At 37.8% G+C, this 15,302-nt stretch overlaps 2 long non-coding RNA genes across 5 annotated transcripts; one reads left to right on the forward strand and one right to left on the reverse strand.

The window, feature by feature from the left end:
• Positions 1-322: 322 nt before the first annotated feature.
• Positions 323-8,205, reverse strand: LOC125760764 (uncharacterized). Of its 3 annotated transcripts, none has more exons than XR_007418048.1 (4): positions 7,890-8,205; positions 3,354-3,541; positions 1,178-1,365; positions 323-989 (listed from the first exon to the last, which is right to left on the reverse strand). It is a non-coding gene; the product is annotated as an uncharacterized LOC125760764 (long non-coding RNA). The 3 variants fall into 3 exon arrangements; XR_007418049.1 differs by having other exon boundaries at positions 323-613; positions 802-1,365; XR_007418047.1 differs by having other exon boundaries at positions 323-1,365.
• On the forward strand, positions 2,882-6,908 carry LOC125760763 (uncharacterized). Of its 2 annotated transcripts, none has more exons than XR_007418045.1 (2): positions 2,882-3,036; positions 6,298-6,908. It is a non-coding gene; the product is annotated as an uncharacterized LOC125760763 (long non-coding RNA). The 2 variants fall into 2 exon arrangements; XR_007418046.1 differs by having other exon boundaries at positions 6,674-6,908.
• Positions 8,206-15,302: the final 7,097 nt, after the last annotated feature.

The following is a 15,302-nucleotide window of genomic DNA, read 5'->3' on the forward strand; positions in this document are numbered from 1 at the left end:
AACAGACGTTCACACCATTTTCAGGCGAGCGTGTTTGTTTGTTACACGAACAAATTAATCGTAATCGGTGTTTTTGCCCATCGTGACCGAACAAACGATTTTTTCTTGTACCCAGGGACTTTGGTAACATAGTTGCAACTAGTGTTGGGTCAAGTAGCTCTTTTGCAAGAGCGGAGCGCACCGCTCTCGCTCTAAAGTATGCACAATAGAATTATGAAATTTTCAAATTTATATAATTTTTTATTTTTTTTTGATCTTTTATTCTTTTTTTTTCATTTAAAGCATTATTTGAGTGAAAAGAAACTTATTTGAACAAACTGGCATTAAAATAAATCAATTTAATTTTTTTTGCAAAATTTCTCAAAAAAAAACCTAAGGGGTGAGCCTTACGAAATTTTCAAGTCGAAAATTTTTTTAAAATTTTTTTCTGATTTTTTATTATTTTTTTTAATTTAAAGCATTATTTGAGTGAAAAGAAACGCATTGCAACAAATTTGCTTGAAAATATATCACATTTATAAATTTTGCTAAATTGCTAAAAAATGCGAAAAAATTTACATTTTCTCAACAGGGTAAGGAACTTGGTTCCTCGAATAACTTCCGGCACGGACACCTGAGAGCATGGCTGTCCAAGAAGAAAATATAGCCATTGGTGCCATCTATCGACCACAGGTTAAAGATTGGCGATCCGTTGGATACCGACCGAGTTATAGGCAAAAATCTGTGCGAAAATGAGAAAATTTTACATTTTCTCAACAGGGTATGGAACTTGGTTCCTCCAATAACTTCCGGCACGGACACCTGAGAGCATGGCTGTCCAAGAAGAAAATGTAGCCATTGGTGCCATCTATCGACCACAGGTTAAAGATTGGCGATCCGTTGGATACCGACCGAGTTATAGGCAAAATTCTGTGCGAAAGTGAGAAAATTTTACATTTTCTCAACAGGGTAAGGAACTTGGTTCCTCGAATAACTTCCGGCACGGACACCTGAGAGCATGGCTGTCCAAGAAGAAAATATAGCCATTGGTGCCATCTATCGACCACAGGTTAAAGATTGGCGATCCGTTGGATACCGACCGAGTTATAGGCAAAAATCTGTGCGAAAATGAGAAAATTTTACATTTTCTCAACAGGGTATGGAACTTGGTTCCTCCAATAACTTCCGGCACGGACACCTGAGAGCATGGCTGTCCAAGAAGAAAATGTAGCCATTGGTGCCATCTATCGACCACAGGTTAAAGATTGGCGATCCGTTGGATACCGACCGAGTTATAGGCAAAATTCTGTGCGAAAGTGAGAAAATTTTACATTTTCTCAACAGGGTATGGAACTTGGTTCCTCGAATAACTTCCGGCACGGACACCTGAGAGCATGGCTGTCCACGAAGAAAATATAGCCATTGGTGCCATCTATCGACCACAGGTTAAAGATTGGCGATCCGTTAGATACCGACCGAGTTATAGGCATAACTTGGTGCAAAAATGAACCTCAGCAAATTTTCAAATATTTATATTTTTTTAATTTTTTCTGTTTTTTTATTCTTATTTTTAATTTATAGCATTATTTGAGTGAAATGAAACTTATTGCAACCAATTGGCATGAAAATAAATCAATTTAATTTTGTTTTGCAAAATTTCCCAAAAAAACGTAAGGGGTAAGCCTTACGAAATTTTCAAGTCGAAAATTTTTTTAAATTTTATTTCTGATTTTTTATTATTTTTTTTAATTTAAAGCATTATTTGAGTGAAAAGAAACGCATTGCAACAAATTTGCATGAAAATATATCACATTTATAAATTTTGCTAAATTGCTAAAAAAAGCGAAAAAAATTACATTTTCTCAACAGGGTAAGGAACTTGGTTCCTCGAATAACTTCCGGCACGGACACCTGAGGGCATGGCCGTCCAAGAAGAAAATATAGCCATTGGTGCCATCTATCGACCACAGGTTAAAGATTGGCGATCCGTTGGATACCGACCGAGCTATAGGCAAATTTTTTTTGCGAAAATGAGAAAATTTTACATTTTCTCAACAGGGTATGGAACTTGGTTCCTCCAATAACTTTCGGCACGGACACCTGAGTGCATGGCCGTCCAAGAAGAAAATGTAGCCATTGGTGCCAACTATCGACCACAGGTTAAAGATTGGCGATCCGTTGGATACCGACCGAGTTATAGGCAAAACTTGGTGCAAAATTGAGCCTCAGTAAAATTTCATATTTTTGAATTTTTTGAATTTTTTATTATTTTTTACTCTTTTTTGTATTTAAAGCATTGCTTGAGTGAAAAGAAACACATTGCAACCAATTGGCATGAAAATAGATCAATTTTATTTTTTTGCAAAATTTCCCAAAAAAAACGTAAGGGGTAAGCCTTACGAAATTTTCAAGTCGAAAATTTTTTTAAAATTTTTTTCTGATTTTTTATTATTTTTTTAAATTAAAGCATTATTTGAGTGAAAAGAAACGCATTGCAACAAATTTGCATGAAAATATATCACATTTATAAATTTTGCTAAATTGCTAAAAAATGCGAAAAAATTTACATTTTCTCAACAGGGTAAGGAACTTGGTTCCTCGAATAACTTCCGGCACGGACACCTGAGAGCATGGCTGTCCACGAAGAAAATATAGCCATTGGTGCCATCTATCGACCACAGGTTAAAGATTGGCGATCCGTTGGATACCGACCGAGTTATAGGAAAAATTTTGTGCGAAAATGAGAAAATTTTACATTTTCTCAACAGGGTATGGAACTTGGTTCCTCGAATAACTTCCGGCACGGACACCTGAGAGCATGGCTGTCCAACGAGAAAATGTAGCCATTGGTGCCATCTATCGACCACAGATTAAAGATTGGCGATCCGTTGGACACCGACCGAGTTATAGGCAAAATTTTGTGCGAAAATGAGAAAATTTTACATTTTCTCAACAGGGTAAGGAACTTGGTTCCTCGAATAACTTCCGGCACGGACACCTGAGAGCATGGCCGTCCAAGAAGAAAATGTAGCCATTGGTGCCATCTATCGACCACAGGTTAAAGATTGGCGATCCGTTGGACACCGACCGAGTTATAGGCAAAAATCTGTGCGAAAATGAGAAAATTTTACATTTTCTCAACAGGGTATGGAACTTGGTTCCTCCAATAACTTTCGGCACGGACACCTGAGAGCATGGCCGTCCAAGAAGAAAATATAGCCATTGGTGCCATCTATCGACCACAGGTTAAATATTGGCGATCCGTTGGATACCGACCGAGCTATAGGCAAATTTTTTTGCGAAAATGAGAAAATTTTACATTTTCTCAACAGGGTATGGAACTTGGTTCCTCCAATAACTTTCGGCACGGACACCTGAGAGCATGGCCGTCCAAGAAGAAAATATAGCCATTGGTGCCATCTATCGACCACCGGTTAAAGATTGGCGATCCGTTGGGTACCGACCGAGTTATAGGCAAAATTCTGTGCGAAAGTGAGAAAATTTTACATTTTCTCAACAGGGTATGGAACTTGGTTCCTCGAATAACTTCCGGCACGGACACCTGAGAGCATGGCTGTCCACGAAGAAAATATAGCCGTTGGTGCCATCTATCGACCACAGGTTAAAGATTGGTGATCCGTTGGAAACCGACCGAGTTATAGGCAAAACTTGGTGCAAAATTGAGCCTCAGTAAAATTTCATATTTTTGAATTTTTTGAATGTTTTATTATTTTTTATTCTTTTTTGTATTTAAAGCATTACTTGAATGAAAAGAAACACATTGCTACCAATTGGCATGAAAATAAATCAATTTTATTTTTTTTTGCAAAATTTCCCAAAAAAAACGTAAGGGGTAAGCCTTACGAAATTTTCAAGTCGAAAATTTTTTTAAAATTTTTTTCTGATTTTTTATTATTTTTTTAATTTAAAGCATTATTTGAGTGAAAAGAAACGCATTGCAACAAATTTGCATGAAAATATATCACATTTATAAATTTTGCTAAATTGCTAAAAAATGAGGAAAATTTTACATTTTCTCAAACAGGGTATGGAACTTGGTTCCTCGAATAACTTCCGGCACGGACACCTGAGAGCATGGCTGTCCAACGAGAAAATGTAGCCATTGGTGGCATCTATCGACCACAGGTTAAAGATTGGCGATCCGTTGGATACTGACCGAGTTGTAGGCAAAACTTGGTGCAAAAATGAGAAAATTTTACATTTTCTCAACAGGGTATGGAACTTGGTTCATCGAATAACTTCCGGCACGGACACCTGAGAGCATGGCTGTCCAACGAGAAAATGTAGCCATTGGTGCCATCTATCGACCACAGGTTAAAGATTGGCGATCCGTTGGATACTGACCGTGTTATAGGCAAAATTTTGTGCGAAAATGAGAAAATTTTACATTTTCTCAACAGGGTATGGAACTTGGTTCCTCGAATAACTTCCGGCACGGACACCTGAGAGCATGGCTGTCCAAGAAGAAAATGTAGCCATTGGTGCCATCTATCGACCACAGGTTAAAGATTGGCGATCCGTTGGATACTGACCGTGTTATAGGCAAAATTTTGTGCGAAAATGAGAAAATTTTACATTTTCTCAACAGGGTATGGAACTTGGTTCCTCGAATAACTTCCGGCACGGACACCTGAGAGCATGGCTGTCCAAGAAGAAAATGTAGCCATTGGTGCCATCTATCGACCACAGGTTAAAGATTGGCGATTCGTTGGATACCGACCGAGTTATAGGCAAAAATCTGTGCGAAAATGAGAAAATTTTACATTTTCTCAACAGGGTATGGAACTTGGTTCATCGAATAACTTCCGGCACGGACACCTGAGAGCATGGCTGTCCACGAAGAAAATATATCCGTTGGTGCCTTCTATCGACCACAGGTTAAAGATTGGCGATCCGTTGGATACCGACCGAGTTATAGGCAAAACTTGGTGCAAAATTGAGCCTCAGTAAATTTTCATTTTTTTGAATTTTTTGAATTTTTTATTATTTTTTACTCTTTTTTGTATTTAAAGCATTGCTTGAGTGAAAAGAAACACATTGCAACCAATTGGCATGAAAATAAATCAATTTAATTTTTTTGCAAAATTTCCCAAAAAAAACGTAAGGGGTAAGCCTTACGAAATTTTCAAGTCGAAAATTTTTTTAAATTTTTTTTCTGATTTTTTATTATTTTTTTTATTTAAAGCATTATTTGAGTGAAAAGAAACGCATTGCAACAAATTTGCATGAAAATATATCACATTTATAAATTTTGCTAAATTGCTAAAAAATGCGAAAAAAATTACATTTTCTCAACAGGGTAAGGAACTTGGTTCCTCGAATAACTTCCGGCACGGACACCTGAGAGCATGGCCGTCCAAGAAGAAAATGTAGCCATTGATGCCATCTATCGATCACAGGTTAAAGATTGGCGATTCGTTGGATACCGACCGAGTTATAGGCAAAACTTTGTGCGAAAATGAGAAAATTTTACATTTTCTCAACAGGGTAAGGAACTTGGTTCCTCGAATAACTTCCGGCACGGACACCTGAGAGCATGGCTGTCCACGAAGAAAATATAGCCATTGGTGCCATCTATCGACCACAGGTTAAAGATTGGCGATCCGTTGGATACCGACCGAGTTATAGGCAAAATTCTGTGCGAAAGTGAGAAAATTTTACATTTTCTCAACAGGGTATAGAACTTGGTTCCTCGAATAACTTCCGGCACGGACACCTGAGAGCATTGCTGTCCACGAAGAAAATATATCCGTTGGTGCCTTCTATCGACCACAGGTTAAAGATTGGCGATCCGTTGGAAACCGACCGAGTTATAGGCAAAACTTGGTGCAAAATTGAGCCTCAGTAAATTTTCATTTTTTTGAATTTTTTGAATTTTTTATTATTTTTTACTCTTTTTTGTATTTAAAGCATTGCTTGAGTGAAAAGAAACACATTGCAACCAATTGGCATGAAAATAAATCAATTTAATTTTTTTGCAAAATTTCCCAAAAAAAACGTAAGGGGTAAGCCTTACGAAATTTTCGAGTTGAAATTTTTTTTTTAATTTTTTTCTGATTTTTTATTATTTTTTTAATTTAAAGCATTATTTGTGTGAAAAGAAACACATTGCAACAAATTTGCATGAAAATATATCACATTTATAAATTTTGCTAAATTGCTAAAAAATGCGAAAAAATTTACATTTTCTTAACAGGGTAAGGAACTTGGTTCCTCGAATAACTTCCGGCACGGACACCTGAGAGCATGGCCGTCCAAGAAGAAAATATAGCCATTGGTGCCATCTATCGACCACAGGTTAAAGATTGGCGATTCGTTGGATACCGACCGAGTTATAGGCAAAACTTTGTGCGAAAATGAGAAAATTTTACATTTTCTCAACAGGGTAAGGAACTTGGTTCCTCGAATAACTTCCGGCACGGACACCTGAGAGCACGGCCGTCCAAGAAGAAAATGTAGCCATTGGTGCCATCTATCGACCACAGGTTAAAGATTGGCGATCCGTTGGATACCGACCGAGTTATAGGCAAAATTTTGTGCGAAAATGAGAAAATTTTACATTTTCTCAACAGGGTAAGGAACTTGGTTCCTCGAATAACTTCCGGCACGGACACCTGAGAGCATGGCCGTCCAAGAAGAAAATATAGCCATTGGTGCCATCTATCGACCACAGGTTAAAGATTGGCGATTCGTTGGATACCGACCGAGTTATAGGCAAAACTTTGTGCGAAAATGAGAAAATTTTACATTTTCTCAACAGGGTAAGGAACTTGGTTCCTCGAATAACTTCCGGCACGGACACCTGAGAGCATGGCCGTCCAAGAAGAAAATGTAGCCATTGGTGCCATCTATCGACCACAGGTTAAAGATTGGCGATCCGTTGGATACCGACCGAGTTATAGGCAAAACTTGGTGCAAAAATGAGCCTCAGTAAATTTTCATTTTTTTGATTTTTTTGAATTTTTTATTATTTTTTACTCTTTTTTGTATTTAAAGCATTGCTTGAGTGAAAAGAAACACATTGCAACCAATTGGCATGAAAATAAATCAATTTAATTGTTTTGCAAAATTTCCCAAAAAAAAACGTAAGGGGTAAGCCTTACGAAATTTTCAAGTCGAAAATTTTTTTAAAATTTTTTTCTGATTTTTTATTATTTTTTTAATTTAAAGCATTATTTGAGTGTAAAGCAACGCATTGCAACAAATTTGAATGAAAATATATCACATTTATAAATTTTGCTAAATTGCTAAAAAATGCGAAAAAATTTACATTTTCTCAACAGGGTAAGGAACTTGGTTCCTCGAATAACTTCCGGCACGGACACCTGAGAGCATGGCCGTCCAAGAAGAAAATATAGCCATTGGTGCCATCTATCGACCACAGGTTAAAGATTGGCGATTCGTTGGATACCGACCGAGTTATAGGCAAAACTTTGTGCGAAAATGAGAAAATTTTACATTTTCTCAACAGGGTAAGGAACTTGGTTCCTCGAATAACTTCCGGCACGGACACCTGAGAGCACGGCCGTCCAAGAAGAAAATGTAGCCATTGGTGCCATCTATCGACCACAGGTTAAAGATTGGCGATCCGTTGGATACCGACCGAGTTATAGGCAAAATTTTGTGCGAAAATGAGAAAATTTTACATTTTCTCAACATGGTAAGGAACTTGGTTCCTCGAATAACTTCCGGCACGGACACCTGAGAGCATGGCCGTCCGAGAAGAAAATGTAGCCATTGGTGCCATCTATCGACCACAGGTTAAAGATTGGCGATTCGTTGGATACCGACCGAGTTATAGGCAAAATTTTGTGCGAAAATGAGAAAATTTTACATTTTCTCAACAGGGTAAGGAACTTGGTTCCTCGAATAACTTCCGGCACGGACACCTGAGAGCATGGCTGTCCAAGAAGAAAATGTAGCCATTGGTGCCATCTATCGACCACAGGTTAAAGATTGGCGATTCGTTGGACACCGACCGAGTTATAGGCAAAATTCTGTGCGAAAATGAGAAAATTTTACATTTTCTCAACAGGGTATGGAACTTGGTTCCTCGAATAACTTCCGGCACGGACACCTGAGAGCATGGCTGTCCAAGAAGAAAATGTAGCCATTGGTGCCATCTATCGACCACAGGTTAAAGATTGGCGATCCGTTGGACATCGACCAAGTTATAGGCAAAACTTGGTGCAAAAATGAGCCTTAGTAAATTTTCATTATTTGAATTTTTTGATTTTTTTTTATTATATTTTACTTTTTTTTTATTTAAAGCATTACTTCAGTGAAAAGAAACACATTGCAACCAATTGGCATTAAAATAAATCAATTTATTTTTTTTGCAAAATTTCCTAAAAAAACGTAAGGGGTAAGCCTTATGAAATTTTTGAGTTGAAAATTTTGTTTAAATTTTTTGTGATTTTTTATTCTTTTTTTAATTTAAGGCTACCTCTTTTTCGCGCGGGCTGTGCGGGAACGTGCACAATATGACAAGCGGAGCGATTGAGGTACCTCTTTCGCTCTTGACCCAGCATTAGTTGCAACTAAGTTTTTTTTAAGTAATATTTTAGAAGTTTACGTATGAATTTTAAGCTTTTGAGCTCACGAATAAATGTTATAAATTGGAAAGAAAATTTTAAAGACAAATCCTGCAAGTATGCAGTTTTATGTCTTGTATAATTTTAATCGCAATTGCGTATTTAAATAGCGTTTCTAAACCAAAAATAAAACAAAAAATTTATTGTGTTATAACTTGTTATATGAACACCCAAAAGTATGCATTTCGCATGACAAACCGTTTTTCTTTTTGTCAACCATGAGGTTCACCTCATTTCGAGGTATTAAAGCTCTATCATATTGTTAATAAATTAGAGAAAAAAGCTTTATCGATTTCTCTTACTCCTGTTTGTGTCTACCAGGGTTAATTTTGTATTCCCCATTGAACTAAAAAGACATTTCTCCGTAGCGAAACATTATTCAAATTTTAGTTACTGCTCCCAGAAGTTTACGATCGAGTTTGAGTAAAACGAGTTTTGAAGTATATCCGCTCCATTCCATTACCATTTGCGCGGGGGTCAAATTTCAACAGATTGTCCCGTCAATACACTTCCAGCCAAACCAGAACACTACGATAACTCGGGGATAAACCCTTCAATTAATGCACGGTGCAGCATAAACGGTGAAACCAATTTCCGACCGTGTTCATCCCCGGGACCGGGGCGGAAAAAAGGCTAACCGGTCCGGTACGGTTAACGGTTAGCTTTTCATCCCCATCGAGACTCGAGGAGCAGCAACAAACGGAAAACTTTTCCCTGCCAACCAATTAATTTTAAACATCGAACCCGTCCGTCACTCACCGTCATGCACCCTGGTAAAGCTTTTTCCCTTTGTGCAAGGAAGCAGTCAATTTTGGGTGAGCTTAAACTACGGGATGAGCTTTTGCAGCACGTTTTAAATGTTGGTTTAGCTGAACTTCACAAACGCACCAACTTGGTTTGGGTTGCGTTTGAAGCAACTGTTTTCGAATTGGGAAAAGATTTCCCACCGTTCCCGAGTGTCGATGCGAGAAGTTGTTCCCTTTGCACTGTCTCCAGCGGGGTGTGTCTCGTGTGTTCTGCTGGAAGGGCGAATAAAACTAAAGCCGTTTCCGATATATTCGTTTGAAACGGTACCCAAGAGGGACTAACTTTCGACACACCTCACGTATAATATTGCAGATTGTGTGAGAGTGTGCAGTAGCTGACTTGCTGGTAGGGAGGAATGTATCTTACTCTCTAAACCCTTGTCCATCCAAACTGATGGAACCGAACGAATCGGACGAACGAACTATTTTACCAAGAAAAGAATAAAGTGATTTTGCAAGTTGCCTGCGGAAGTAGAAGGAAATCTTTCAGTCAAAATGCAACCCCTAAACAGCTGGTAAGTGAGGTGTGTACGTGTACGTGTGTGTGTGTGTGAATATGTTTTTGGGAGGCAAACGAAGACCGGCTTCCACATAGCTGCACGTAATTCCATTTTAATGAACTTTCTCCCAATGCAGAAAGATGTTGATGCCCCGTGGAATGTGGAAACTGCATAGTGCTGGTGCATTCCATATTTTGCGTTGCAATTGATGCAAGAAACATGCAACTGACGTGCACGCAACACAGTTTGAAGGCAACCGACAGCAAGGAGGGGCGATACGATTAAGCGACCGAAGGCGGGCCACATTCCCGCAAGAAAATGCTTACATAATCGGGCCATGTTTGTTGGTGCAGTGTGTTCTTTCTGCATTTTAGCTAGTACCGAAACGGGTTTCGAAAAACAACAAATTGCACTTGCACATATGCAAGTTGGGTGGCAGAGTAAGATCAAAGCTAAATGTGAGTGTTTGGAATCTTTTCCCTGTTTCTTAGGGATGTTTACACAACATTACTTTACCCGTTGTTTTGCTTTGCTTTGGATAAAGTGCAAATATTGATAACCTTTTGCTGGAATCTTTGGCCCGATCTGAACCTGATTTGGTTTGTTCAAGAGCAGTAAATCGATTGAAAACTAACTGCATTTTGTTGAGTTCGGAGAAATGAACAATAAGCATATTGTTGGTTCAAGGTGAATTGAGGCATTTGATAAATTAAATCCTGTTTTAGTTTATCACAATTCTCCTAACTTTATATAGATTTGGTTTTTGTTTTTCAAATTACAGACTATTGAGCTTCCAAACAAAGACCACACCACAGCACTGGGAAATGATACAATTATATTTTTTTTTTCATAAAGAACGGCCTGGGATACAATTATGTATAATTCTTCGAACGGAAATACATCATAATTTTATTTTATTAGGAAATGAAAATACAAACATTGCGCAATGTACCATTCGGTAGAATCAAACACATAATTTTAGAAATAATATTCATGAAATACTATTCATCATAAGCATGATACTAATTTACATTGCCTAAAAACAAGTCTTTGCATCTTCATCACGACCTTTGATTTCAACGACAAAATACACAAGCTTGACCATTAAAGTTTAATTGTCCATTTCATTTAAACAACTGTCACTTTTGTTAGGTCAGGTAAGGAGCCATTTGTTATGGTAGACATTAAAATTTTATTTTAGAGTAAAAAAAGCGATCTTCATGTTTGATATTTGAACTGGAAGTGTTCCGGATGAGACTTGATACCCTGTCTTGGCGTGTTTGAACATTTAATCCATCCATAAATGATTACTTACAAAACATTAATAACTGATCATTAACATAAAACCTTTTCCGCTTTGTTTTGAAGAAATATTTATTAAATTTGCCCTAAAAAAATACAATAGAACGTCGATTATCCGGGGTGCTCGGGACCGGACTGATGCCGGTTAATCGATTTCCACGGATAATAGCTCCTTAAATATCATCAGTTATATTTATATATCTAGGTAAAGCGTATATAGTATCTGTATACTATACTATGGTAGTCCTTTTGATGCTAAAAATGATTCTGGATCAAGGAAATTATTATCAAATATCAATTAAAGTTTAGAACGTAAAATAAAATCATTTCACATATACGTTTGGTGAGGATTTCAATAATTTTAACCAACCTGACTTCAGTACAAACGTTCACCACGGTTGAACAGCTGTCAATTTTTGGCGCACGGTTAATCCGCCCCCGGATAATCGACGTTCTACTGTACAATCATTGTAGTAAAATTAATAGCATTCGAAATTTGTATGCAAAACCCCAAACACAAAAAAAATCGCCTATAAATCACAAGACTTCTATTTATCACATTCTGTTACACAAATGTACACACAGGCCAAATAAAAACATTAGTGAAAACCAAATTACTCTTCTATTAGAAAATTTATACTCACGCTTTTTTGTGTGAGATTTCCTTACCGAAAGGCATAAAAATACGTAACCCCACAAAGAAGCATCGCATGACAAGGTGGGTAAGCAGCAGAGAGAGAGAGAAAGCTGAAAGACAATCCGAAATGACCCCATCAAAGTGCCATCTGAAAGAAAATCAATTAATTATTCGACAGACATTTGAGCCGCTGCCAAATGTTACTGAAAAGGGGGGAAATGCTGAAACCCCTTTTTAGCCCGTGTACGATTATGGGAGGTTTTTCTTTACACAAAAATGTCACAATCTTTTATTTCTTTTGTTGCGTTTGTTTGCTTCTTTCGACACAAAAATTTTCTTTTGACCCTTGTTAAAAGGGATAGGAAGGGTGTGGTGGAACAACTCATGTAATGATTTTATTTGCCATAGCCAACATTCGTACTGACTTTCCAACACTCCAACCAGTGGTGGTTGTCACTGGTTTAGAGTTTATACAAAAATCTTTACTCTTTCACTCTCTCTTTCTCTCTCAGACACACTCACACACACATAGAATCATCCACTCGGCATCATAAAGGAAGCAATTTAAAACTAACCATCAAAAGGAATCCGGCCATCAACATTAAAACATAGTTCCGGGGATTTTTTTTCGCTGCCCCGGTCACACAAAACCCGAACGAGAAAGTGTGAGTGGCATGCGAATGTTTCTGGCTCGTTGTTAGCAGAAAAGAAGGAAAACTTTTTCCCATACACACACACAAGACTGCGTACAACAAAAACAGATGAAAAGAGAAAGGTGAAAGGAAGGGAAGGAGCGAAAAGGACAACCGGGCGCTTGTTTGTGGGGAGTTTCGGCATGAATGGAGACGTCGCTTGCTTGGATCAAACAAAAGGCATGAATAGCAGCATGGAAATGCATTAGTTTTGGGAAAGTTTTTTTTGCCTTCGCCACCTTCTTTCACCTTCCAATTTAAAGGTGGAGTCGAACTCCCCACGTCGGTGCTGTTGCTCACGGTGTTCCTCCGATCGCCGACAAGCGGTGTGATTGCATTGTATACGTCCGATTTTCTTTGCACACTTTGTACCATCCTTTCCATAGAGCCGTGACCGTGGCAGCCCTTCTTGCAATGGGCCGTGTGTCTGACGGGCGGCGGACATTCGTGGGAAAAATCGTCACATGCAGTAAGGGCAGGGAGGCGAAGGGAAAAGGCGGGCTTTTTGCAACAGAAATGCCGGGTTTGAAATACGCAAATACTTACCTGTGTTGAAAAATGCTTTTCATATTGCGAATGGGATTGGGAATGGCCCAAAAATACGCTGCTCCAAACGGTACAACGGTGTTTGAGTAGGGGAAAACTTTTGTCCACGAGTGCATGTTTTTCCCTCTACTTTTCTTTCGTTTGATTGCATCATTCTCGCGTTGTCTCACTCGCCCGTTCACTTTTTGGGGGGTGAGCCATTTTCACTTGTTTCCCCCACCGTGTGTTGCCCTCATGTTGGTCGTTTTTCTTTGGCGGTTTCCTCACTATTTCCTACAGCTGCTTCCGTGATGTAAATTTAAACGTGAAACTTTTTCGCTTGTATGGTTATGTCTCTTTATCGCTGGTTGATTCCTTACCGATCTAGATGGCATTGGTGCAGTTTGTAAGCATAATGTCATCTTTTTTTTTTTGATGCCACTGGTTGGTAGGTGGTTCGGTGGAGAAGCATTAATTTTACAACAATAAATGTGTAACACGCCACACCTTACAAAAAGTTCATAACGATGTAAGCAACACCTACGTGGGAAAAAAACCAATAAAGCTCTAAACAACACACAAACATTGTTACGGTGCGGTCTTTGGACTGAAGACCCGATTAGAATGTAATTTTCAAAGGATTATTGCAGAGAAGACCAAGTGCTAGACGTATTTGAGTGCTTTGTTAATTTAAATCAATTTCTTAAATCGACGAAAACTCTTCAGACGCGGGCGAAGAATTCTTTTATAGTTTTTCTTCGGTCTATAGTGCAAGGTGCATCGAACACCTCACGCTCTCTCTTCTCTGCTTAACACTCTTTAACACTAGAAGTACCAAGTGTTTTAAGCGTTATTTTGGTCTTTGTTATTATTTAAACAATTTCAAAGAGTTTAAGTAAATTTTGTTGTTTATTGGAGATCCTGCTATATAAAATATATATGTAAAATTTATGTTTCAACCACCATAGGATTTTTAAACCGGAAAAAATAATTTGATGCAAATGAAGCATTTCAATCAAAATGACTGGTCTGGTCAATCTAGTATTAGTAGTAGTAGAAGTATATATTATTATTTTAACTTATTTTCTATTCAAAAATTCGTATCCAGATCGTATTTGATACACTGTCCTGTCATGTGGAACCAGCGCCGTCACAGACATTCAGACGTTAAAAATTTAAGACAAACCTTACCACTCAAGAAATATTAGATGAAAAACTCGTTTTTTCTCTTTAATTATTGAATTTTTCATACATAATTTATTATGTACTTTATGGCATGCATGAGCAACCTGCGGCCCTCGAAATGGTTTTATGCGGCCCGCGAATAGCCAAAAGCAACTTTTATAACAAATGTTATTAAGAATTAAAAGTGCAAATTACCCGGTTAATACAAAACTCAAAACTAAAAAAAAAAGATTTTTAATCCTAATTCACTTTTATATACAATACAGCAATGCATCTAGTCCGAAAAAGTCCGGATAAAAGCAGCTTTACTACATTCATTATTATATCAATGCATCCTGCAATGTGGCCCGCCAACCAGTTTTTGATTGTATGAATGTGGTCCGAAGCTCTAAAATGTTGCTCATCCCTGCTTTATAAAAAAATAGTTAGTAAAAGTAAAATAAATAAAGTCTCAGACTAAGACGACAACCCGCATTATAAGGCGTGATTAAATATTTTTTGAAAATGGTATCTAACAAATAATTTTAATATTATTGCACATTTTTTTTTGGGTTTTGTTGTTGGATTTCTGGTTAAATTTTTAGTGAATTTAGGTATAGAAATTATTTACAAACTATTTAGAATCGAATTACAAAAAATTTCTGAAGATCAAACGTGTTTAATCAAACGCATGATTGAGTTAATGCACGTAGCTTTCACAATATTTTTATCCTTAAAACTTCTTTCTTAAAAGTCCTCTCTGATAAGAAATGAATCGTAACAAATATAGAAATAATTTTCCCCCCTTTTCTTCCAGTGTACTGAACAAATAATCCTCCGCTCGACTGACTGCCGAAAAGGAAAAGACTTCCTTCCTTTTCGGGGCCACAGTGACGTTTATTTTGATGATTCAATACAACCCCCGAAATATGCTCACAGTGGCGATCAAAACCGAACTCGGTTCTCGGTAGAACCGGAAGTCAAAGACAAATCTATTGCCTTCCGCACACACACACTGTGTACAAACAGGGCAAGCATTTCAATTGCAGCTTTCTAACCGATTGACGCAAAAACCAATCGTC

This window comes from Anopheles funestus, chromosome 2RL, assembly GCF_943734845.2.
Source record: "Anopheles funestus chromosome 2RL, idAnoFuneDA-416_04, whole genome shotgun sequence".
Lineage (NCBI taxonomy): Eukaryota > Metazoa > Arthropoda > Insecta > Diptera > Culicidae > Anopheles > Anopheles funestus.